General features: G+C 41.9%; 1 long non-coding RNA gene across 1 annotated transcript in view; it reads left to right on the top strand.

The window, feature by feature from the left end:
* LOC107970156 (uncharacterized) overlaps positions 1–26286 on the top strand; it is a 241302-nt gene that overhangs the window by 138730 nt on the left and 76286 nt on the right. The window contains exon 4 of the long non-coding RNA XR_001712519.4: positions 681–780. This is a non-coding gene — a long non-coding RNA (uncharacterized LOC107970156). The remainder of the gene's footprint in view (positions 1–680; positions 781–26286) is intronic.

Here is a 26286-nt window from a genome sequence, read left to right as displayed (position 1 = left end):
TATTTTTAAATTGCAAGTGTTCATTATGTGCAAGGGTCAGAGCAGAACTGATCTGAAGGAGCTCAATTTTAAAATCCCTTTAAAAATCTGGACAAAGGATGCCATAGTATTACACTAAAATGTTTAAAAACAAAAAGTATTATGCGTGCCCCATGGTGGAAGATCAGATTTTTATTAATGCAAGTTTTAAATGCTGATTAATCCTCTTGAGAGTCAGTTTCCCAAAGCATTGGATTGTATTCAAGTCGTTTGCAAAACGGCACATCACTTCCAATATTCTGAATATTAATTGAACAACATTATAACTAAGGATGCAAAGCAAGATTTAAAACATGATTACAGCTGTCAGTGCTTACATCTAAATAAGTCATTGGAAATTCAAGCATTAAAGAGAAAAATGTAGTAAATCGGTCTTAGCAGAACAGTGAAGCTCTCTCTCTTAGCCGTTTTAAAAAATAAGTCTGATGCTTTAGGACCGAAGAGAGCTTCAGTTATGACTTTGCCTTGTATTTATATGGGCAATTTCTGATCAGAATTCAGAAATCAAAGGTAGATTTTTTTACTTGTGATTCGACACCGCATCAAGGACATTTTCTTGGGGAAGAAGGAGAGGAAGAGTCAGAGAATATTATCCAGTTGATAGAATCTTCACATTTCCTTATTTTCTATTTCTATTTCAGTCTCTGTCCACACTCAAAAATCAAAGAATTAGCCCGACTTAATCAAACAAAATATTACTATGTTTTCCGAACAACTTATTCAGCTCAGAGTCAAGCAACTGTAAGTAACTAATGACTTATTTTTATAATAATCAAATTTGTCTAAATTCAACTTCTTTTATCTCTCAAATCTAGTTTGGGGATTGATAAAATCCTCATCTCTCCACCAGATGCAATATAAAATACTGGCTTCTATTATAACCATGGGGAATTTTAGTTTCGTTTTGTTTCTTTAAATGGTTGCTGTGTATTTGAGTGATAGCTCTTTGTTCGAAAAGATGCAAAAGCCACTCTCACATCTAAGTCTAATGAGATAAATGGCATTATGAAGGGAATATTAAAAATTTACAGCCCTTTTTACTAAGTTTTTTTGTCAGCCGTACATGCTGAATATTGCATTGCACACACACAGACAAACACACACACACACGCATACAGTCCTGACGATGAAAAAGATATGAGGAGATAATGATGCAATCATAACACGTCTGATGGAGTTTGCATATCTTGGTTGCTGTTTGGCATGCCATTTAATTGTATTGCGCCAAACTGGCAGAATCACACAATATGTTAGTGTAAAGGGTCCACAGTTTAAAGGGAAAATCTAGAAGTGTTGACTATACACTGTCTAATTATACAACCTTACTGCCCCAGAATGTGATTTCAGAAACCATTTCTGACATATGGGAAAAGGGTAGAACAGCTGGTCATTAAGGTTTTCTCAAGACTATTTAGCAACACACTTGAATGTAATTAAAGTGAGACACTAAATACTGCACTTGTGGTACAATGTATTTTTAATTTTTATGGCATGTGGTAAAAGTAAATAGATGCAAAGCATTCAAGTTTCTGCATTCGGCATCCAACTTGTCAAAGATGCACTGTCTGGCTGATTGCAAGCAGGGTCCTGGTGTTAGTCATAGGCATCCATTTGGGGTGCTTAAGACTGCCTTTAAGGGACTGAATTTGGCAATACAGAGATGAAATGTCAAACTGGGATCCTCAGACAAAGCATGAGATGAAATTCACTCGTTCATTCACTCATTCATCCAACACAGCTTGGATTATTTTAGGTGGGCATTATTTCTGCTCTCAAGTTGCTTGCAGCTTACGTTGCTTAAAAACAGCGTGATAGACGCTCATTAAAGGGTGCTATGACAGCACCAAGAAGGAGTCTGGCCCACACTGGAGGCCTTCCCTGAATAAGAATTATCTTAGTCAGCCAAAAAATGGTGAGAATCAGGGGTAAAGAGTACGAGTGAGGGCAGGAAAATAGTCCAAGCAGAAGGAGCAGCTAAAGCAAAGCCTTGGAGACAAAAAGGAATATGATAATATGAATACAATCTTGACCTTTATTGAACAATTTATAATGTTCTGGCACTAGGGTAACGCCTTGACATATATTGTCTCATTTAATCCTCACAACAACCCTATGTGGTAAGTACTATTATCATACTTTACAAATAAGGAAACTAACAGGCTAGTTTGTGGCAAAGGAATTAGTGGGTAACCGAACCACAGTTCAAGCCCAGGTTTGTGTGAGTTCTAAGTCAATATCTTTTCTCCAAAAGCCCCCCACCCCCACAATTTGACATATGTGTATATTGCATGTGTATTTAGCTTTCAAAGAAGTTAGCGTGTAAATACATTCATTCTTATAAAAACCCTATAGAGTGTAAATACATTCATTCTTATAAAAACCCTATGATTAAGAGAATAAAAAGACAAGCTGCAGACTGGGAGAAAATAGCTGCAAATCACATATCTGACAATGGATTTGTATCCAGAATATATAAAGAACTCTCTAAACTCAACAGAAAAAAAAATTCAACCAATTAAATCAATGAGCAAAAGACACACGATGGCAGATAAGCAAATGAAAAAATGCTCAACATCATTAGCTATTAGGGAAATGCAAATTATACCACAGTGAAATACCACTACCTGTGTTATAATGGCTACAATAAAAATAATGACAATGCCAGGTGCTGGCAAGGATGTAGAGCAACTGGAACTCTCACACATTGCGGTGAGAGTGCAACATTGTGCTGCCACTGTGGAAAGTGTTGGCAGTTTCTTATAAAGTTAAACATATACTTACCATATGACCCACCAAACTCACTCCTAGGTATTTAAGATAGAGAAATAAAAACTTATGTTCACATGAAAACCTGTATGTAAATATATAGAACAACACTATTTATAATCTTCAAAAACTAGAAACAATCCAAATGTTCATCAACCTGTGAACCAATAAACTGGAATACTGCTCAACCATGAAAAAGAATGAATTACTGATAAAAACAACATTGATGAATCTCAAAGGCATTATGCTAAGTGAAAGAAGCCAGACTTAAAAAGTTTACACACTGTGCGAAATTCTCAAAAAGGAAATCTCTATTAGAAGGATGGCTGCCATAGGTTAGGGTAGGGGGAATGGTTTGACTTATAAAGGGCAGTATGAGATCATTTTTCTGGGGTGAGGGAAATGTTCTGTATCCTGATGATGGTGGTAGTTACATGAACATATACATTTTTAAGACTCATAGAACTACACATCAGAAAATGCTAATTTTACTGTATACAAATTAAAAATAAAAGTAAAAAACATTATGAAGTAGGAGTTTTAGTCTGGGTTCCCCAAAAGTAAATCCTGAGATAAAAATTAGGTGCTAGAAATTTATTTTTTAGGTTAACTCAGGAATCAAAAGTGAAGAAATGGGGACAAAGTGAAAAAAGCAAGACAAAGAAAGGAGAAAAGCCAATAGAGCTGCCTTAATGGGTGGCTGCTGTGGGCAATTTGAGCTTCATCGTGCTGAGAATCCTCTAAGAAGCCATGTGAAATATATCTCAGAATCATTCCACCTGGTTGCGAGTAAGTCCCCCTCATCTGCATCTTCCTTTTGGTTGAGGGTTGCCACTAGGAGCATAAACTGTTATGCTTCTAAGTTTTGCAAATGCCCTGGAGAGTTCTCAGGCCAACAAACAGACAGACCCAGGCTCGTGAAGTGGGAAGATGTCAACTGTCTATTGTTGCTCTAGCGAATTCAGGTGGGCTAAGGGATACAGGAAAGCCATTACCAGCATCTGCCAATGAGATATTAGTAATGGCTGCTCTACACAGATGGTTCTGCAATTAAGTGGAGGGAAATTTACCAAACAATGAAAAGAAATGTATGCAGTGTTAACAACAAAAATTCTAGTCATCAGGGAAAATGCTTACAAAATGCCAGGTATCATACTAGCTTTGCCAGACTTCATATACGGCCATGGAATTCTTCCCCAACAGCCTTATGAGGTAAACATTAATATCCCCATTTTACAAGTAAGGAAACTGAGGCTGTAGGCAGTTAAGTGGCTTTCCCAGGCACACAAACACACACAATACTAGGAGGTCATAAGATCAAGTCTGCCCAACATAGAAGCCCATAGTCTTTCCCATCATGCTGGGCTAGTGTCTTCCCTGATTCATGTTGCCACATAGCATCCCAGAAGGCACAGTAATTCTGAGGAAGCAGTGTACAGCATGGGGCAATCATGAATTGTGATAAAAAGCCAGACCTAAGTTATTCCAGGGCTGAGATCCTGCTTGTGGGAATATCTGAGTCTTCTTTTTCTGGCTGTCTATGGGCATTTTATTACTATTTAGGATCTCCAATAGAATGTGGCTGACAAAAACAAAAGAGAAAGAGAGGAGACTCAAACGAATACACTTTATTCCTTACACAAATGTGTAGAAAACATTGAAACTTTGGATGATAAGAAATTGAAAATTGGCACTGGATAATAATTATTTTTACTGCTGCTGCCTTCTCCAGCTGATCTCAAGCTACGACAATTGATCTTGTAGCTTCAGCCTCCTTGACACTGCTGTTGGAACTATACCTTTTATTTTCTTAATTGCTTCTTAATGGGTACTCCTTCATCCCTGAAGATGACTTTGCTGACAAAAGGACATGAACTTGGAGTTGTTTTCCACAGTAGGAAGAATAATATTACAGAGAGCCATCCACATTCCCTCACTCTCTCCCAATCTCTATTGTCATAGTGGCTGGACACAGTCAGAGGATATAGACTTTTGGCCAAAGAACAAAGAAACACTAACTGACCCACGTGGGCATTGAACCCCTGACCTCATTAGCATTGTTTTCTCACCACCTTGGCTAACAGACAGCCCAATTATGAACACTGAATCAAAGAGGGAAGTCACCTCTTCACCTAGAGCCAAGAAAAGCCTACGACTGCTGGTTTGTTAAAAAGACAATGCTTCTCCAGTCAAATAATCACAGAATGGACATCCACAAGAGATTTCTTGAAATTGTCCTTTCCTTGAATGGCTCAGTTTAACAAGAATTGTTATCAATGTAGTCTAGTCTGGAAGGTAATGAAGGCTTTGAGAGCATCACTCCGAGACGACGAATGTGCTGAAGTGTTCTGGAGTATACTTTCTTACAAAGACGCCAAAGACACATGCCCTGTTGAATCTTCTGCAGTTGTGATCCCCATTCCTAGCTCCCTCTTTGAATCCCTTCCACACTGTAAGTCCTGACACTTGAAGCTCTGTCTAGGAACAGAATTATTCTTTGGAGTGTCTACTGAGGGATCTATGGCAGACACACTTCAACAATGAGTTTGACAATGGAAATGACTCTTGTTACTCTATGAAAACATAGACGTTCCTCAAAGTGGTTCTTAAAACTTCCCTGTTCTGAAAGATAGAGATTTGTATGATTTATGTTTGGGGGTACATAAGCTTATGTGTCCACGTAACTGTTTAGGAATTTTTAAAATATAAGCTGAATTACATCTAAATAGTTGTTTTTTTAAATATAAACTGAAGTTATTTCATTGAGCTCCTGTGATGCAATGACTGAATTGGTCAATTAAGATGTGATGCTAGTAAAGCCAAAAATAGTGGCGTGACTCTCAGACCAGTTATAGCCATGGGCCACAACCCTAGCTAGGGCCAACCAGCTCACACATGGTGTGATTTATATAATGAGGACAAGGAGGGATAGCACATGGACAGTTCATTGCAGAAACATCCTCTCTACTGGGAAAGAGAAAAAAAAGGCCAATTCTGACGGCATTTGTTTAGCTTTATACTATGCTCATATATTAAGGGCAGCATTAATTAATGAATAAGAAGACATATGCCCAGAAGCTAGATTTGGCCCATACAAAGGTGAATCACAGTTCCAGACTCCAGACTGTAGCTGTATTTCAGAGTATGGTTTACCCTGTAGAGTATTTGTTGACCCTATGTATTTAGCTGCTAACGCTTTCTTCCCCTCTCCTCTACGTGAGACAATAATTAAACTTCCCCCTATGTCCCACCTCCCAAGCATACACATAAAATTTACAGCCATTGCAAAGCCAAGGTCATGAATTGATCCTGATCCAGTTTCATAGGCATTACTATTGTCCCAAAATCCCATTCTCCTCTACTTACCGGTGCAAGGAAAATTACACAGCCCTGCCCTTTGAAGTTAAGTGTGCCCAGTGTAAGTGGCTTGGGCCAATGAAATGTGAGCAGAAGCATTCAAAACATTTACGTCCTTATATTCAACTCTCCTGATTTTGTGGCGGCAAACCTGGGCCTCCTGTTGAGATGTGAGCACTAGGAGTGCTGGTCCTTAGTCATCCTGGGATCCTGAGTGACATCAATATGGAGCAAAGATGGCCTTGACCCTATACCACCTTTTAGATGTTAGGGTGGGCAAGAAATCAGCCTTTGTGTTTTAAGCCACTCAGAGTTTGGGGTTGTTTCCATAGGCTAGCCCAGTTGCCTCACAAAAGAAGAAAGCACTTCAACCTCTCAGCCATTCAGACAGTGGAGATCAGGTTCCTGAAGTCTTGGGAAGAGTTCTGGGAGCCTAAATGCTCACTAAGGCTCTCCATTCAATATTGGCCCTGATATATGACTAGTTTTATGCCTCAGTTTTCCCTTACCATCAGCTCCTCTGAGTGGGGATTTGACATTATTCATGCCTAGCTCTCTCCAGCCCTGCCATAACACCAATATCAATTTAGTTTTGGGTATCTTCTGCCTGCCACCTGTACTCAGATTCCATCCCCTGGCATGAATTTAGACCCCATATGAGCCTCTCCTGGTTTGCAGGCTCCCTTCATATCTTGCCTGTGCTGCTGTCATAGCGTGCAGCCACAGGTTCCTCACTCCCTGTCTGTCTTCCCACTTCAGGCCTTGGTAGTCAGGTTGTTGATGCATCTCATGCAGAGCCCATTTGAGTTTTGAAGACAATTGCTTTTGCCATGTCCCAGGATGTAGTTAAGTTATACGTATGAGCCCAGAGGAACCTGAGAAGGATGAAGTTCCAGAATGAATCCCACTTCTACAGTAGAGCAGTAGGGAGCAGAGTCTACAACAGGCCTGAAGGAAGTCTAATCCAACAGGTGGCATGTGGACTTAGTGGAAATTAGAAACATGGTTGGTGTCAAGATACAGTGTGGCATAAAAAGGGAAGCTTTAGCAGGAAATTCAGTTGAGGTCAACACCAGGAGGCTCAGAAGAGCAGCCAGCATCAGAGAAGTGTGCAAGGCAGCACAAACCCTCAAATGGATAGATGTTGGAGTACCAGCTGCATTTCTGAGATAGGTAATAAGACTGGATCCAGCTCTCAGACCCAGGGCAAATGTGAGCACATGTCTCAGAAACAAGGCCAAGGTCAATAATTCAGCTTTCTAGCCCAAGGTTTGGGGGATTGGAATCACAAAAGACTGTGCTGTCATTCCTTAAATTGTTCATGGGCAAACTTAATGTTTGTCCTGGAGTTTGGGAGAGGATGTGCCTATGCATAGAGGTTAAGGACACTTGACATGAGACAAAGAGGCTGAGAACCAAGCAGGACCTAAGAGAAGTCAGAAGTGAAGCACATTTACAGCATGGTCAGGCCACTGTGAAAAGCAAAGGCTCAAAATTCCCAGATTGAAACAATCTGATGTGAAAACTAACAATTCAAACTCTTGCACAGATGTTGACAAGTTTTTCAATCAATGGAACCTTTCTAGATTGGTAGATGGGGTGCCAAGTGTGGACTTCAGCATATCCTGAACCCCCAGGGTATATATGGGGTAGCGCTACTAGCTTAGAAAATTGGGGTGGAGCGATGAAGAGAGAGTACCAGTCTCTATTAGCTCTGTCTGCCAGTGTTCAACAAGAACTCGCCATCTGCCACCAAAAGTATAGGAAGATTTGGATCTTTTCCTTAAGGAGCCCTTGTTTTTAGGACCAAAGCAGTAAATACAGTACTGTGAAAGCATTATTAAACAATAGGTACTTTAGTGTCATTTTACATTGACGTGCCTCTAGATACCATAGGATTGCAGAGAAGAGAGAAAGGAATGCTAGAAAAAGCCGAAGAAGTCTTCACAAGAAGGTAGATTTCACACGGGCCTTAAGGAAGGGTAGAAATTGGATAGAGCAAAAGAAAGGGTATATCCGAGAAGAGAAAGAGTACAGACAAGGTCCTGGAAGTCAGGTGTGCTAGACAAGAAGGAGGACAGCCAGGTGAAGAGAATAGGGGTGTTGATCAGTAAAATAAGTTGGGGCAGGTGAGCCATCCAGAAGGTAGAAACACTTGCCAGGCAGAGTAGTTTAAACTTGCTAGGGTAGAAATAAGAAAGCCACAGAACAATTCACAGAGAAGACAGCGGTCTCAAAGCAAAGGAAGTGGTTGAAAAGCAGGGGGCCTAGGTCAAAGTCTGGGGAGACCTTGGGCAAGTAACCACACTGCTCCAAGAGCTTGCCAAAGGGCAGTAGTACCAAGAAATAAACTTACGGTGAATGTCCAATTTCAGCTTAAACAGACGCCAGCCCCACAAAGATGCGAAGAAACCCCACCCTGGACTGAGAACAAACCTGGGTTTTTAGCACTTGAAACCATTGTCTTTCATACTTGAAAGAATCAGGGCCTTCATAGAAATCAACACTCTCTTGACTAGCCCTCTCTAGCACCTCCATTACATCATCATCCTTGTCGAATACATAGGTATCTCCTGTCACCTGTACGCTGACGCCATTCCATGGAGTGAGCAGAGTGATTGTGTCCTGATATCGTGCCTGTGATGGGCTGGACACAGACACTTCCACCTCATCGACCACGGATCCCTGTTCCTGGCCACCTACACAAATCACCTTCCCCTGCTAGTTTGGAGCCACAGGACAAACCAGGTCCTCCTTCTCTTTCCTGTTTTCAAAGGCCAGGCAGGAGAGATTGAAACCTGCCTGGTGGACCAGAGTTTAGCAGGACCCTGGGAACCTTCTGAGTGGGAATCCTCCGAAGTTCTTGTTTGTTGACTTAAGAGTCCATGGTCTCTAAGATATACAGATCTAAGTTCTAAAAGTCCCTAACACTTCATGTGATAGACATCATGTAATTCGGTTTAAAATGAAAATGGAAAAATCCGTCAGTCACTTGACTATTTAGTTTTTACCAATTTACAAACTTCTGAACATTTGGGAAATGCTTTTAACCCAAATTTCTTTGGCATAGTGCGGACTCACAGTCACACTTGGTGGCTGCTTTTGATAATTTGGGGGTCATCTTACAGGATGATATTGCACTTCACATGTATTGTGTTTTTTACCAAGCGAAGGTTTGTGGCAACCCTTTGTTCAGCAAGTCTATTGGCACCATTTTTTCTAACAGCATGTGCTCACTTTGTGTCTTTGTGTCATATTTTGGTAATTCTTGCGTTGTTTCTAATGTATTATTATTATATCTGTTATGGTGCTCTGTGATCGGAGATCTTTGTTATTATTATCATTGTTTTGGAGTACTAAGAACTGGGCCCATATAAGATGGCAAACTTAATCAATATATGCTGTGTGTGTTCTGATTGCTCCACTGACGGGCTGTTCCTCATCTCTTTTCCTCTCCCTGTACTTCCCTATTTTAGTAGACACAATAGTATTGAAATTAGGCCAATTAACAACCCCGCAATGGCCTCTAAGTGTTCAAGTAAAAGAAAGAGTTGCACATCTCTCACTTTAAATCGAAATCCAGAAATGATGAAGCTTTGTGGAGAAGGCAAGCCAAAAGCCAACATAGGCCCAAAGCAGGGCCTCTTGTACCAAACAGTCAAGTCCTGAATGCAAAGGAAAAATTCTTGAAGGAAATTAAAAGTGCTACTCCAGTGAACACAGGAATGATAAGAAAGCAAAACAGCCTGATTGCTGGGATGGAGAAAGTTTGAGTGGTCTGGATAGAAGAACAAATCAGCCACAACATTCCCTTAAGCCAAAACCTAATTAAGAGTAAGGCCCTAACTCTCTTCAACTCTGTGAAGGCTGAGAAAGGTGAGGAAGCTGCAGAAGTAAAGTTGGCAGCTAGCAGAGATTGGTTCATGGCATTAAGGAAAGAAGCCACCACTGTAACATAAAAGTGCAAGGTGAAGCAGCAAGTGCTTATGGAGAAGCTGCAGCAAGTTATCCAGAAGATCTAGCTAAGATTGACACCAATTTTGACAGAGGTTCTGCTATAGATAAAATGCTATCAAACAGCATCACACACTACAGAGAAATCTTTCATGAAAGGAACAGTTCACTAATGGATCGAACTTCCCTGTTGTCTTGTTTTTTTAAATTTCCACAGCCACCCCCACCTTCAGCACCAGCCCCCTGGACCACCCAGCAGCCAACATTGAGGCGAGACCCTCCACCAGCAAAAAGATTACAACTCACTGGAGACTCCGATGATGGTTAGCATTTTTAGCAATAAAGTATTTTTAATTAAGGCATGTACTTTTTTTAGACATAATGCTATTTCACACTTAATAGGATACAGTATAGTGGAAATATAACTCATATATACTGGGAAACCAAAAACATTGTGTGACTTGCTTTATTGAAATATTTGCTTTATTGCAGTGGTCTTGAGTCAAATGTGCAATTATCTCCAAAGTAAGCCTGTACATTAGTAAGAGAGGCACCGGCATCGTTCAAAAACTCAGCGCTAGCTGTCCTCTATTGACCAGAGTTGATAGTAAGAGTTGCTGTTACAAAACTGTTCCCTTATAGCTGTGAAGATGATAGGATGGCTGTATAATAGAAGTCAGGTGATGGCAAGTCACGATCAGAAGCAAGCTGGGTGCAGTAAGAGTATAAGCATCAAGATCAGCAGGGGAAGCAGGAATTAAGGCCATGGAGATGGTTCATAGAACTTAGCGTTCTAGGGGCAAACTATAAATATATATACAGCCAACAAGCATACTGTGTAGTTTATATGACCAAAAGAAATCAAGGATGGAGGAGGAAGGGATTGAGGGAAGCTGCCCCAGTAAGTCATGACTCCTTGCCCAGTTTCTGGACCTGAGTCCATCACCTGAAGGAAAAGCCAGGTCCCAAGAGGAAGGACCCTGCAATATCATGGCAAAAATTTACAGTACTAATTCCCCCAAACCCTCCCTTAAAGTACCTATGGCTATTGGTTGAGGTAACCACACATTAGGGAAAGGGGGATATTTGAGAACTGTTAGATATTTGAGAACTTTCAGATATGTGAGAACTGTCAGACACGAGGTCTGAGGTGCTCAAAAAGAAACTGGGGGTCCAAAATGTCATTGTGGACCCTTTTAGAACAGGAGCATAAAAAGACAATGTAGCAAATGGAGGCCTAGCCCAGGGCTGGCTCACAGTGAGTCCACTGGGTCAGTGGATCCACTCTGTGGTCATTTCCTTGGCTGCTTGTGGTATAGTTGGAATGGACATACTTGGTAGTTGAAATTGACATACTTGGTGGGTTCCTTGGTCTGTGGAGTATGAGCTATTGTAGCGTTAAGTGCTAACTGAGGGCAGAGGTGTTGCTAGGTAGGGAAAATATGAATGGGTCGTAGAGGAAGGAGATGATAAATACCAGTTGTAGCCTCAATACCAGCTCTTGCAGTGGGAACTGCAGTTAATTTTTCCAAGGAGACCATTCAAAATTCTGGAGGGGCTATTTCCAGAATGGGCAAATTTACTAGACAAATGAAACATATCTGAGTGGCTCAAAGGGTGGACTAGACAGTGTTTACCATGATGTGTCACTCAGCCCTACACACACATACACACATACTCCTTAAAGACCAAGACGCTTATTCCCCTCCATTAGTTCATAGGTGAGTTCCTTTCTGGGGATTGCCCTAAACTGAAGACAGCAGCCTCACCAAGATTCTACCCCCTTCCCCGGGGCAGCCCTTCATCTATTGCCGAGAGCTACCTTCATGACTGGCTCAGGCTGAACGCCCTTGCCTCACTCGGAGCCAGGAAGCATAAAATTCCTGGCACTCTTGTCTCAATTTGGGACAGCTCCAAAGAGCCATCCTAACTCTAGAGTTCACTGTGAGATTGGCCAAGCCCCTGTTAAAATTGTATCACAGTTCAACTTTCGCCTCTGGCCAATCCCACTTCGCTTGGTCCCTTATGACAGCACTCCCCAATAAGCCACATGCAGACAAGTGCCCGTCTCAAAGTTTGTTTTCCAGAGAACCTCCCCTAAAAGAGTTAGGGGCCAAGTATCAGAGATCCAGGCAAATATGAAATATCTGAACAATCAGAGGACAGGATCTATAGCTGGTTCTGGGTAGCCCACATATGCTAGACATTGTGCCATCCATCTTCAGAAGCAAATCAGCCCGCCTTTGCTCAGGGCCAGAGGTAGCCCTGGAATGTGGGTGGGCCTGACCTAACCACATGATAATCATGTAGATTATCCAATGATTCCCAGTAATGTCCAAGGACACACAATAATATCCGATGATGACCCCATAGCATCACATAGGCAAGGCCCCAAGGAATCCATAAGTAACTCTTTGAACCAGAGTTGTGGGATTTTTCTCAAAGGTAGAGGACTCCTGTGATTAATTTCTTGGGAGCTTTGGAGGCAGCCCTAAAAGTCAAAGCACCCAATGCAGGCTTGCAATCAGCCATTCAGAGGCATTAGTAAAGCAGGATCCCTCGCATTTAAGAGAGTCCCAACAAGCACACCTGGATACAGAAGAGCAGCGCTTCCCCACAGGTGGATCACAACCCACCCACGTGAATGGGTTACAGATGTGCACCGGGAGATACTGTTCTCTTAGCCTGCGGCGCAGGGATACAGGGCCTGGAGTAGCCAGAGAGCCCTGCAGTGGAATCAATCTCTTCCAAACCTCCTCAGAAAGTCCCCCTAAAGAAGCAAGATCTGATGCTGCTTCCCTAATGAAAAACTTGCAAAGCATCGAGTAGAAGAATGAAGGGTATATAAGAGATCACTTTGTGAATTCTCTGGATTTTATATAGATTTCCCCAAATAATTCTCCATAGAGCTTTATTATTTATGTATCCTGTGGCCCTAGGGGCCAATTAAATTGGCCATCAAATCTTATTATAAAGAAAAATTTACCTGAAAGGGTGTCACCTGGGGAAGTACATACCCTTGAAAAGGAAGTGCTGAGTCTATTTCAAACCAAACTCAGGCAGGCTTCTGCCTTCCTGAGGTGAAGGCTGTGTAGATATTACCCAAGCAGTGAGAAAACAATTGTTTCTCATACTACTTATCCTTGAAGGCATAACCAACATACTTCTGAATTTTCCCAGGCATCCTTCTTCCCACTTTGCTTAATGGCACATAAGGTTCCATGTCAGAAAGAAGTGCCAGTTATCTTCTTTCCCTTTATCTGCTGCAGGGCAGTGTCAGGTAGCGTTGTCTATCCAGGTAGAGGGCCTCAAGGAGACTTGGGCAGGGGGTGGGTGGGAGGCATCTTCTTTGGCAGGAAGCCATGCTTCCTACGTGCCCCTGTACCTGGGCTCTCCACCATGGCCTCAGCCAGGCCACTTGACATGGGCCTCAGAGAGATTCAGCTGGGAAACATGGAACTGCTGGTTGTTTAGGGTGAGCTACTTTGATACTCAAAGAGAAAAGAAGCCCTGTACTTACCAAGAGTTGTTGTTGTGAATGGCTCACACTGAGTAACTCCAGCTCACCCCCAAACCCAGGAAGTTTCTCAGTTCTTTTGCGTGATAGGTTTTCTCCTGTGTTTGAGTCAGAAGGAAGTCAGGCACCAAAGAGAAGTTACACCAGCTCCTCCAGGCTCACCAGCTTGGCTCTGAGTGCAAAGCAGGAACTGTTTAAGATTTGCACCTCAAAGAAAGTGCCAAGTATTTGTCTTCCTGTTGCTGGGTGTTAGGCTGAACAGAGAGTGGGATGCTAAAGGTTTTTGTGTTTACCACCTCCTGGATTTTTCATGACAACTTTACATAGTCTTCCCCAGCTACTGAACTCATACAGATCAGAGCAAGTTCTCTTTGCTTCCAGTTTTCTCCTCCTTTACAACAGCAAACAGATTCTCCTGAGACTGGCAGCATTTGTTTTCTCAGCCCACTAACTCCAACTACAGTACATTTCCTCCTTATCATCACTATTTAGTCTGTAATTATTCCAGTCTACTAACTCCCATAGAGGTTAGGGAGAGCCGTGGCTAAATTGCATAAATCACTGATTTTGGGTCCTACATTGTCATTAATAAACTCAGGACATGGCAGTTACTAGAGGCCCAGTGCCTCAAATTCAGCGTACAGTACATTTATGCTTACAACCTGGGGAAGGAAAAAGAAGCTGCTGGCAAGGACCTGCAATGAAGGTCAGAGGTTGCATTTAACTCCATTGTGATTGCAGAGTCTATTTATTCTCTTGTCCAAACATGGTTAATAACAAGCTAATTTGGTTAAGTTATGAGAATGGCATCTAAAACAGTATATAAATGAAACTCTAATCAAGCCCAAACCCACCCTTTCCCAAAGCTTCAGACCACTATATCTCAAGCTACTCTGATGTTTAGCTCTACTGGGAATGGAAGGTAATCAACCTAAAATACAATTACTAAAAAATCCCATCCTGAAATATTTTCACTTAACCTCACATACCAGAGGTATCTTCCATTGAATGGCCAGTGAACATCAGCAAAGGGGGGTGGCATGGGTGATAGGGGAAGACCTTCAGAGTATGTCCTCAGTCTCAACTAGAAATCACACTGGCTTGTAAGCCTGCACTAATTTCTAGGGCTGGCTAAACTATGTCTAATTAGATGTGCACATGTAGGGGCACTGGAGGGAACAGTCATCTTCCTCACCAGCTAGTCAAGGCCCCAAAATTACACCAAAGCTCTGGAAACACAGAGAACAAGAAGATCAAGAGCTGCATAACCCCACTGATGTTCTAGAATTATTTATCATTCAGAAAACTCTGCATTTCTCATTTCTCTTCTGTGTCTTAAGTGGACCCATGCATTAAAAATCTAGTTGTTGTAGATGGTAAGAAATGGTGTGTAGCAACTGAGGACAGGGCTGTGACTTGGCTTTGAGTGGGTAATCCACCTTAGGAAGAAGCTGGCCTATGGTGCCCCTGCAGGGCTCCATGGAAGTCATTTACATATGCTCTTTAGAAGTGCCCCTCTCTTCCTAGCCCTTGGGGATGTCACAGATGGCAAACACGGAAGGCTCACTGAACCCCAACATCTGTTCAATAGTTTCCACCTGAAGAAGGAGAGTTAAATCTCTTATATGAGTGGTTACACACCAATCCTGGATTCTCCATCTCCTCTGCTTCAAGAACAATTATCTTGAAGTTTTAGACAGATTTTGAAAACATTTGAAACCCAAGAATAGCTGTCTCAGGATAACATACTTTTTAACACAGAGATTTACATATTGGAAGAAAGTCAATCAGAGAAGGGACTTTGGGGAAGGAGGAAAGGAAATTTAATGAAGAGAAAATGAGGTAGATGACTAAATAGTTCAAGTCAGACTAGCATTTTATTTCCTATCCTGTACCGTTTCTAAACTAATATTTTTATACTTTGGGTCTATCAATAAGAACTGGTTAAAAAAAATAAGTAGGGAGGGAACCTTAAAATAAATGGTAACACTAATAGAGACCCAGGGACGGAGCCTTCTCTGAAATGCACAGCTTGCTGCTCCACATACAGTATCTTGAAAAATCTTTACTGCCTTCAAAGATACAGCCCTTGGCATCCAGCACTATGCCTCCAAGTTTAGAATGTGGACCTCCATATTTATGTTCCCCAGATGGTGGAATTTATAAATGCACCATGGGGTGCTATTGAAATTAATAATTCAATTCATTTCAGTGATTGTGCCTTGATTGCTAGTCATTATGACAATAGCAGTTAGCAGAGTCTCTCGGTACTGGGATGTAGCTGAAGGGTAATATCAGGGAGAGCAATTCCTCTGTCATCTGATTTCAAATGCAGTCAATCCCTTCTGAATGGGGAATAGCCAAAAGTTTCTGGAATGAAAATGAAGGCAGCATCAACATAGATGAAGGTGGCTTCAATTTATGTGATTTCAAAAGTTTGAAATCAATCCTCTAAGGAACACTGGAATGATTTGTGATTGTTTTCGCTTGCAGAAGAAAAAGATAAGAGGAAACCCAATCACCACCTCCAAATACACAAATCTTTCACTCTGTGTCTGTGAGGAATCTGTAACCAAATAACTGAAAATTAACTGCACTTTTATTTTATATTCCCACTTGTCTGCTTATCAAGGGAATATACTGGCAGCTGGACTAAATGACTTTTAAGTCCCTTCCAGAGATTCTCAGAGATTCCCTGAGCCTATGACTGGGGGGACAGAGGGGAAGTAGTGACTCTGCATTTTCTCAAGGGAAGAATTTTCTTCTCTCAGCCTAATGATCTGGAAGCCCAAATGTGCAAGAGGGAAAATTATTGGGCACTGGCACACATAAGTGTGGCCAATGTGAAAGAACCTGCTGGAATTTTTCACTCAGGAGGCTGTAAGTGCCTTGGATTTACACAGTGCCTTTTCTTCTCTATGAAGCCTAAACCATTTTTCACATTTCCCTCATAATCCTCAAACTTTTTGTTTATCACAGAAGGCCTGATTTATAGATTCTCAATCAATAGCTAAAGAAACTAATATATGAATAGTAAAATGATCCAAAAGAAGTTAGAAGTAGATTCCTTTCCCCTGACTCCCAGGCCTTTGCTCCATCCACTAGCTTTCCCATTTAGGATACACCATTTCAGTCAACCCCCACAGCCCAAATGAGCAAGAAAAGAATCAGAATGCTTTCCCACATCATTATGGACTGAATGTTTGTGACTACCCCCAACTCCCGCTTAAATTTATATGTTAAAGGCCTAACGCCTAGCATGGCTTTATTGAAGATGGGGCCTCTGAGAAAGTAATTAAGATTAAATAAGGTCATAAAGGCACAGCCCCAATCTGATAGATTTAGTATCTTTAATATAAGAAGAGACATGACATTTCTCTCTCTCTCTCTCTCCTTCTCTCTCTCTCCCTTTTTCTCTGCCATGTGAGGAAGAGCACTCTCACCAAAAAACAACCCTGCAAGACATTTAATCTTGGACTTCTAGCTTCTAGAACTATCAGTTGAGCCACCCAATTTATGGCATTTTTATTATGGCAGCCTGAGCAAATTAATACAGATTTTAACATCAGAAGTGGGGTGCCACCGTAACAAATACCTGAAAATATATGCAGAAGTGGCTTTGGACCTGGGCGATGGGGAAAGGCTAGAAGAGTTTTGAGGTACATGCTAGCTTCAACCTAGATTGCCTTGAAGGGACTTTTGGTAGAAATATGAAAGTTAAAGGCAATTCTGGTATGGGCTCAGAAAGAAAAGACAAGAGGTACAGAGAAAGCCTCTATCATCTTATGGGATATGTATATCATCATCAACAGACCATTAGAAACATGGATGTTAAAGGCCATTCTGGTAAGGTCTTAGATGAAAATGAAGAGCAGGTTATTGAAAACTAGAAGAAATGTGATCCTTGTTATAAGGTGGCGAAGAACTTGGCTGAATTGTATTCTAATGTTTTGTGGAAGACAAAACTTGCCAGCAACAAAATTAAATATTTAGCTGAGGACATTTCCAAGCAAAGTGTTGAAGGAGCAGCTTGGATTTTCCTTATCACTTATAGTAAAATGTGAGAGGAGAAAGAAAAATTGAAGGAATTGTTAAGCAAAAAATGAACCAGAATTTGAAGATTCAGAAAATTATCAGCTTATCTATATTGAAAAAAAAAAAAAAGGAGAAAGCTTGTTCTGAAGAGAACACTAGAAGTGTGACTAAACAATTGTTTAATAAGAGATTAGTATGGGTGTAAACCTCGAATTCAATCAGCCACCTCAGCAAACCCAGGAATAGAGATGGGATTATACCAGCAGAAACTCTGCCAGCTGGACTAAAAGATTAAAGAGGATGGAAAAAATGGTAGGAGATGAAAGAAACTGTCAGACTTCTGGGATTCTACAGGACTGGACAATAGAGCTATCTGGCCAAGAATATGCTTTATTCTTCAAGAAAAGGAAAGAATGACCCCAAAGGCAATTCAGAGATCATCAGGGCTGACACTTCCAGCATAGGCCCAGTGGGGCCTCTTCAGTTTTGGGGGACCAGGTTGCCACTGCCAACAGCCTCAGAGGCAAGGCCATGGTCTGGTGCTATGAGGGTGAGGCTGCCCCCATGGAGCTAAAGGGTACCCTATAATTATGTTGGGTGATGCTGTTGCCCCAGTGGACCTGGAGGGCTGAGCATTGAATCAAAGGCTGTTCTTGAGCCTTAACATCTAATGAAATTTACCTTGCTAGGTTGTCGACTTACTTGGGAGTCATCACCGCTTTCTTCTTTCTGATTTCTTCCTTTTGGGGTCTCTTCCTTTGGGAAGAGAAAGCACCTCTTGCTTTCTGTGCCTGTTCCACCATTGTATTATGGAAGCACATAATTCATCTGGCTTCACAGGATCAGAACTGGATAGAAATTTTGACTCAGGATGAATCGTACCTTGAGTCTCACTCATATCTGATCTAGATGAAGTTTAAATGAGACTTTGGACTAGACTTTGGACTATTTCACAATCAATGGGTTAAGACTTTTAGGGCTGCTGGGATGGAATGAATGTATTTTGCATGTGAGAAGGACATGAATTTGGGTGGGGCCAGAGAGCAAATTTTGTGAACTGAATGTTTCCGTCCCTCCCAAATTCATATGTTGAAGCCATAACCCCCAGTGTGGCTGTATTTGGAGATGAGACCTTTAAGGAAGTAATCAAGGTTAAATGAAATCTTAAGGGTGGAGTCCTGATCCAATAGGATTAGGGTTCTTATAAGATATACCAGAGAGCAGCACCCTTGCACATGCACACACACAAACAAATCCACCCCAACGAAAGGCCAGGTGAGGACATAGTGAGACAGAAGCCATCTCCAGGCCAGGAAGAGAGCCCTGATCAGAAACTGAGTCAGCCACAACCTTAATCTTGCACTTCCAGCCTCCAGAACTGTAAGAACATAAATCTCTATTGTTTAGGCCTCCCAGTTTATGGTATTTTGTTATAGCAGCCGGAGCTGACTGAGACACACACCGTTCCCATCAGTACTAATCCTGCACAAGCCTCCACACTCAGACTCTGCTACCCCTGCAGAGAGGGAAAGGGACAGTTTAGAAACAGAGCTGGAGCTGAGACACACGTAGTCGCTCCCAAGCAGAGGGCTGGGACTCGGCAGCCAAATAAAGACCAGACCACTTCTCTCGTTTGCTTCACTTTCCAGTCTAGTGTGGGTCAAGGAGCTCTCAAGGTGGAACCAGGATAAAGAAGCGTAACTACCTTTTTGTTCCAATCTGGTTTCAAGGAAACCTTTAAAAAGACTATGGATTTGGAAGAGTGGCAACAAAAATGTGCCCTATTCTTATGTTTTAGGGGCTTCACAGTAAATGTCCCTGATGAACTAAGTACATGGTAGTTACAAGAGAGATGCCTTCAGTCATTATGCTAAGTGATTAGGGTGAACATCACACGAGAGAAATGCCCAGGATTCCCTCTTAATCCCTCTAAGTACCTCACCTCTTGCTTTCCTGGCAGTTTGCACTTCTGGAGTAGTGCTTCTCACACTTGCCTCTCTGTGTAGTCTGCAGGCTCTGAGAAAGTGTGCCCTACTCACCTTCAGTGCTATCCCCCTGACACCAGCATGGGGGATTCACATGGGGGAGAGGCTCAGTAAATGTTACTAAATTATATTTGTCTGATTAGTGGAAATAAGAGATATCACTAGAGCAGGATAGAATTTGTTCATCAAAAGAAGAGGCAAGAAAAGCCAAATCTCCCTAAGAGTAGTTCAGTGGTCCCAGACCCTTTCCTATGTGACAAGAAAATGACGTTTAGGTGGCATTTTTCTCAAAAATGCAGGGTCTCCTCTACTGTCAACATTGAGGGTCTTGTGGGATGGGTAGGGACTTTGAGCCATTGCTTTTTCCCTCTTCTTCATTGCTCTCATGCAGTTGTTATTGTTGCTGCTGGCATTTCAAAAATCATCACTTATTCTTGAAAATGCCTTCCTGTGGGACAGCAAAATATGTAGCAGAGAGAGCCTTGGACTAGAAGTTAAGTGGATTAGGTCTTAATCCCAGTACTTTCCCAAACTCTCCGTGTGAACTTGGGCAGATCTTTAGGTGCCCTTTTTCCCAGCTTCCTCTTTAAGGGTGGCATGGTGGAAGGAGAGTGGATTTGGGGGTAGAACAAACATGAGTTTAAATGCCAGACTTTCCTGTTATAAGTTATGTGGCCCTGGGCAAGTGACTTCACTCTCTTAGCCTCAATTTCTTCATTTCTACATGAGGATAACACATGTCCTACTGTATAGTGTTGATAAGAGCTTTAAATATGTTCGTGTATGCCAAACACTTCACAGAACACCTGGCACAAAGCAGGCATCCAAATATGCTATTTGCTTCACTCTTCCATAAAATGGGGCTTAATCCTCTGCTCTTCATACAGTTGTTTAAAGGATCAAATGAGATTGTAGGTAATAAAGATCCCTGAAAACTGCAAAGTACTATACACTTGTAAAGTAGTCACATGGGATTAAGAGAAACAGAACATCAATGACTAGCTCCTCTTGGATTATGCTCCAATATCCAAAGAAAATTGCCCAATATTTTCAAAGTATTTTTAAAACAATGTTAAAGAAGGAAACCAACATGAATTGCTTTATGATAGAAGCCATGGTGGGGGTTGGGGAAAGGAGGAAATGAAACTTTAAGTGTGGTAGGATATGGGCTGATGATAGAAGTGGCTCTGATTCATACCTATGTCCTGGTCCATCAGCAAAGTTTCATTCAAGCCCAAACTAAAAGTATCAGAAGAAAAAGACTAGTCCAATTACCATTTTGGTCTGTTTTTGGTGTTTCATGCTCACTGGAAAATCTGAAGATGGATAACGGCGAAGTGTCTTTGTCGTGCCTCGTGCTGAGTGTGCCTGGCATATCAGAACACCTTGGCCATCCTCTATTCGTAGGACAGCACTTTCCAGAATGGTGCATGGAATGCTATTCCACACAATGTTACAGGGCTCTGCAGTCCAGGAAGTTCAGGAAAATCTTTATTCTATTCTTGGACAGTCACAGGTCATATTCATAAAGTAAAAGTCCTGAGAAGTCCTATAGACAGGTATATTTGTATAACCCAGAATTTCCCAAACTAATTAGACTGTAAGACTTTCCCCCTTCCTTCAATCTGCAAAGTCATAATTAATATCAGTTAGAACAATATTCTCTAGAAACAAAAATACAAGAAAAGTTTTGTCTGCCCACCAGGGACCCTGTTCTGCTGTGCTGGGACCACGTCCTTACGCAGCAGAGCATGGTTGGAAGGAAACATCAGCTTCAGGACTTTTGCTAGATAATTGTGCTTATTCCTCCATCAGTGTGGTGAATGTGGGATGCGTCTTTGAGGAGCAGAGATCATAAATGCCCTTTCAGTGTAGCAAATATTCACCACCATGAGCCCCTGCAGAGGGTCTTGGGCAAAGGAGCCCTATATAACCTCATGCAGTACCAGAGCACATTCCTTTCCTGGGTTTAGACACCATGATTCCCCATAACAATGGGAAGGTAAGGAGAGGGAGGAAACAAAGGTACTTCCCTCATTCCAGAATGAAACAACAAATGCATCAAAAATCAATTCAAAAAACTTGTTCTCCCTCCCCTTCTCAAAACCCTTGATTTCAGATCAAAACAGTTGGTAAGCTTGCCATTGAGAGAAATCTGGCATCTTCGAGGTGGTTACACAGTTTTCTGAATTCACTCTCTAAACATGGTTCTAGCTTAAAGAGCAAAAGCTTAAATTGAGCAGGAAAAAATCACACAGGATAACCGGGCACATGTTTTACATCCTCTTTTCCCAGCACCCTGCAGGGGCATGCGCACACACACACACACACACACACACACACACACTTATTCTTCTATTTATTTTCCTCCACTATTCATATTCATTGGCATCATCCTTTCCTCCCAGTGATGATCTACTCCATTGTCTTTTTGCCGCATAATTCAGTTCAAGACAATTGTTTCTTATCCACTGTGTGCCAGGCACTGAGCTTAGAGTCATCCGTTCTCAGAGTCATCTTGGAGCAGAGTCATCTTGGATACCGCCCCCTTCTGCACAGTGTCTAACTGATCACAAACTCCTATCAATGCTGCTGCTCTGATCACAAACCCCTATCAATTCTGCCTCTGAAATTTCACCCAAATATTACCAGATCTCTTTCCTTACTGCCCTCTCCTTATTTCTCACCCAGAAAATTGCAGCAGCCGGTTGTGTCTCCTTGCCTTTAGCATCTATCCATTTCCAAACTATTTCAGACATAAATCTGATCATGAATTCATAATGCAAAGATCTTCGATGGCTCTGCATTTTCCACAGAAAATAATCCCAACTTTAGACAGTGGTCTAAGGGGTCCTTCAGAGTCTAGCCCCCAGTTACCTATAAAATTCCAAGTTTCAAGGACTCCTGCCTTCTTCTTTTCCCCTTTCATACCTCCCCTAATAGTAATGCCGGGTCTAATTCATCACTGTAACATCAGTACACAACCAGGACTGGTACATTCAGGTACTCACCAAATCTATGTCCAGTGATATGTGGCACAGATAGATGGATGGATAAATGGAAAAGATGTTTCCTATTTCAGCAGCAATAGGGAAGCAAGTGTATGCTTTCCTATTGCTGCTGAAAGAAATTACCACAAACTACGTGGTTTAAAACAATACAAAGTTATGATATTATAGTTCTGGAAGTCAGACATCCAAAATGAGGCAGCCGGGCTGTGTTGCTTCTGAAGGCTCCAGGGAAGAATCTGTTTGTTTGTCTTTTCCAGCTTCTAGAGGCTGCCTGCATTCGTTGGCTTATGGTGCCCTCCATCTTTAAATGCATCACTCCAATCTCTGCTTCCATAGTCTCATATCCTTCCTCTCTCTGCATCTCTGACTTTGACACTCCTGCATCTCTCTTATAAGGACCCTTGTGATTGCATCATTGGGCCTTCCAAGATAATCCAAGATGCTCTCCCTATCTCTTGATCATTCATCATATCTCCAAAGTCCCTCTTGCCATTATTCACAATTATGTGGAGCCATTTTTCAGCCTTCCACAGTGAACAAGTACATTTTTTAAGAGAGTTTATGATGGGTGTCGCATAAACTGCCAGGGCAAATCATAAACAGGTGAGCCTGAAGTCTGCCTAGAAAGGAAAAGAAAAGCATTACAGATGGAATGGTTCTTAAACTGTGTTTGAAGAACACACAGGTGTTCTAACTGGACAAAGGGAAGCAGCCTATCCAACTGGAGGACACAGCATAACCAAAAGTAAAGAGGCCTGGGGATGGGGGCAGCAGGTGGGCATGACTGAAGCACAAGGTTCAAATATTGGAGGTGGAGGGCAGGATCTTACATGCCAAGCTGATGAATTTAGAGTTTAATCTGGAGTCTGCATGGAATCATCAGCAAAGCAATCAGGGATATGACATACTATATTCTAGAACAGCATCATCCATTAGAAGTTCCTAGAATGAATGAAATATTCCCTGTCTGCACTATTCACTTAGCCACATGGGCTACTGAGGACTCAATATGTAACTAGGGTAACTAAGAAACTGAATTTTAAATTTTATTTAATTTTAATAAATTTAAACTTAAATAGATGAAGGCAGCTAGTGGCTACTGTACTGGATAATGCTATTCCAGAAATATCATCTGGAGAGTGAATTGAAGGTAATTTGGAGGTGCAGGAGACTGAAGGCAGGATTCCAGAGAGCATGTACCCAGATGAAAAGTGATCACAACCTGAACCGAAACAGGAGCAGTTGAAATCATGTTTGGTGGAGACATTAAAGGGAAATGTCAAATGTAGGATTAGGGGGATTTGGTTGATTGGATCTAGGCATAGTCAAGACATGGATGCATCTCTGTTTCTCACTTGGGTGGCCGAATGATGCTATTTACCAAGCAAAAGGGACAGAGTTAAAGGTAAGATGAAAATCTTAATCTGTTAACAAACCTAATTTTTAGATACCTATTAGTAAAGACATTCCAAAATACCTATGTGTAGAGCCCACGAGAGGGAGATCTGGAATGACGAACTGGGTTTGGAAACTATATCAGTGACAGGTGATGGCTAAATCCCAGGGCATAGCTCATTTTGCCCAGGAGGAGTAAAGAGCCTAGAAAAGCCAAGGCCAAAAGACAGAACCACAAGAAGCACCCTCATTTAAAAAACAGCAAAGGCTGGGAAGCATAAATTAATGAGCTACAAGGAAAGATGGAAGAGAAGGGGTTGTGGGCTCCCAAAGAGGGAAGAGACTCCAAAGGAAATTGTCAATTTCCCTTAGGGAAGTCAAATGGGACAATGACTGACAAGCTGCCATGGGATGTGAAATGGCAGGATAGTTTCAGTAGTGTTGGGGGTGTGGAGAGGGCAGTGGAAGCCAGAGGATTTATGGGTGATTGGAGGAAGAAAGTGAGGCACCATCACAGATCCTTTGTTTTAACTCTGATCTCTGTGAGTTTGACTGTCAAGAGAGAAAGAGAAGCAGAGCAAGAAAGAAAGAGGAACGTGAGAGTAAAAGGACAGCTGAAACTTGCACCGATTTACAAGCTGCAGGAAAGAAGACCAAAGTGTCGGGGAAGCTACAAATGCAGGAGAAAGAGGGAAGGGACATAGAGGGGCTGACAGCTGTCCAGACCAAGCAGTCTTGTCTTTAGCTTTCCATAAAATAAAAGAAAATAGAAAAACATATATCTAGATTCCATTTTTTAAATCCCCATTTAAAAAGTAATTGTATGTGCACAAATAGTACAGTCTGTTGTCAAATGTAAGCAATAGCATAGATATTTATCAGTATGCTTTCCCTACCAGGCCATTTTGGGAGTACACATTTAATTAAAGTATATCTTGTATTTCTATCAAAATCTCTGCCAGGGAATGACTGACAGAGCATTCAGAACCCCTGAGAATCAGCCCCTGGCCACTGGCTGAGCAGAGGCCAGAAGGGCCTTCTTTCCAGATGGCTTCAGAGGAGAGTTTATGCAGAGCAAAGCTACAAGAAGATAAGATAAGAACACTTTGCTCCCTCAGGTCCCCCATTGCTCCACCCCCTGCTCCCCCAAGACACATGCCAGTAAACCCTACTGTTGCATGAGAGTGGGACAGCACAGTTCCCACCTGGGCTCATCTTCCCTTTAACTCAGAGGAGGCCAGCTGGCTTAGAGTTGTCCCTTAGAAGAGGCCTCAGGGAAGGTCAGGAGAACCGAAAGGGAAAATGGGGGAGCAGGAGGGAGCAAGAAAGAGTAAGGTGGAAATCCACAACCCAATGAGTTGTGGGAGGGAATGTCAAAGTAAACCAAAATTTATGTTACCCATTTTAGATTTTGGCCTCGGGAGTATCAAGGAAACATAGAGAGTTAGATAATGTACTATGGGAAGGGTAACTCTAGGCCAGCACCTTGCAAGCTCTTGGAGAAAGAGGAGGAGTAAGGGTGAAGGGGAGAAGAGGGGAGAGGGGAGAGAGAAGGTGGGAGGAGGTGGCATAGAAGTCCAATGCAACTGTGTTTTGCTATTCTCTCAATTTTTCACACATCCCCCCATCATCAGCCCACATTCCCAGTCAAGTGCCGGGGTTGAAAATCTGTTAAATGTTTATGTGACTCTCATGGAAGCTTTCCTTCTCTTTATTGGCACTCAAAATGGTGGCAGCCTGGCCCTGTTTATTCATTAATGCCTCTAAGTCAATACTGAAGAAGAAGTCAGAGGACTAGCAAATGGCAAAGCCAACAGCTCTTTCCTATGTCTCCAAGGAAGGGAGAATGTTCAAGACAGCCCATATTCCTTTCTGTCAGAAGCTAAAAATACAGAAGAAAAAAATAAACTTCCAACCAGTTGAGAAATTTTAAAGGTAACTTATCATTTTCAGATCAGGAAAGTATGGCCCAGAAATGCTAAATGAATTGTCCAAAGAAACAGGCTAGGGCCAAGATCCCCAGATCCATATTAGTTCCCTTTCCACTGACTCAGAGGTTTTCAAACTGTTGCCTGGAGGTATTGTGGAGAAGCGGACAGCCAGGAGGAAGCCCAGTCAAATAGGCAGACTGCTTTCTTAACAGTCAACCATGGTAATTCCCTTTCATCTGACACACACATATACACACATACACACACACACTCACACACACATGCATGCACACAAA

The sequence above is a fragment of the Pan troglodytes genome, chromosome 1 (assembly GCF_028858775.2).
Source record: "Pan troglodytes isolate AG18354 chromosome 1, NHGRI_mPanTro3-v2.0_pri, whole genome shotgun sequence".
Lineage (NCBI taxonomy): Eukaryota > Metazoa > Chordata > Mammalia > Primates > Hominidae > Pan > Pan troglodytes.
Note: the sequence above shows the minus strand (reverse complement) of the source record. Positions and strands in the feature narration are given on the sequence as shown.